This window comes from Triticum dicoccoides, unplaced genomic scaffold, assembly GCF_002162155.2.
Source record: "Triticum dicoccoides isolate Atlit2015 ecotype Zavitan unplaced genomic scaffold, WEW_v2.0 scaffold16131, whole genome shotgun sequence".
NCBI classification, from domain to species: domain Eukaryota; kingdom Viridiplantae; phylum Streptophyta; class Magnoliopsida; order Poales; family Poaceae; genus Triticum; species Triticum dicoccoides.
Genome location: NW_021215392.1, coordinates 142,569 through 143,556, shown reverse-complemented (window position 1 = coordinate 143,556; position 988 = coordinate 142,569).

Here is a 988-nt window from a genome sequence, read left to right as displayed (position 1 = left end):
GATGCCAACTATGAAGCATGTCCGGTATTTGCTTCTTCTGCTACCTGTATCCTGACTTTGGTGGTATTGTAAATTATTATGGGAAGCGTAGAACCCTTTGCTCGGGCCGCATTACATTATATAGAATACATGCCGTGGCTTACAAGGTTTAGATCGATACTAGATCGATCGGTTACAGAAGAAAGATAGGGAGAGGTTGAAACAGAAGAAGAGATATGATATGTTTACAATTTAAACAGAGTTCTATCTCTATACAACAACTAATTCTAACACCCCCCTCAATCTAAACCTCATGAAGCTTTGCCAAGGTTGATATTGTATTTGAACTCATCTAACCTTCTCATGGTGAGTGGTTTTGTGAAGCCATCAGCAAGTTGGTCTCTCGTAGGTATGAACCGAATGTCAATTAGCTTTCAAGCTACCCTTTCTCTAACAAAGTGAAAATTAACTTCAATGTGTTTGGTACATGCATGGAAAACAGGATTAGCTGAGAGGTAGGTGGCACCAATGTTATCACATCATAACCTAGCAGCTTGCGGAGCCTTAATCCCAAGCTCATAAAGTAAAGTTTGTATCCACATTACTTCAGCTGTTGCATTTGCCAATGCTTTGTACTCCACCTCAGTACTTGACCTTGAAACTGTAGCCTATTTTCTTGCACTCCATGATACAAGGTTTGTTCCCAGAAACACAGCAAAACCACCTGTGGACCTTTTGTCATCAGCACAACCTGCCCAGTCTGCATCAGAATATGCAGTAACAAGCATGGATGAAGACCTGGTAATATGAAGCCCAAGTCCCTCTGAAAACTTAAGATACCTCAAAAGTCTCTTGACTGCAGTCCAATGAGTAGTTCTAGGTGCATGTAAATATTGACATACTTTGTTCACAGAATAAGAAATATCAGGACGTGTAAGAGTCAAATATTGTAAAGCACCTACAACACTCCTGTAATTTGTTGCATCCTCTGGTCCAAGTACTTCTCCAC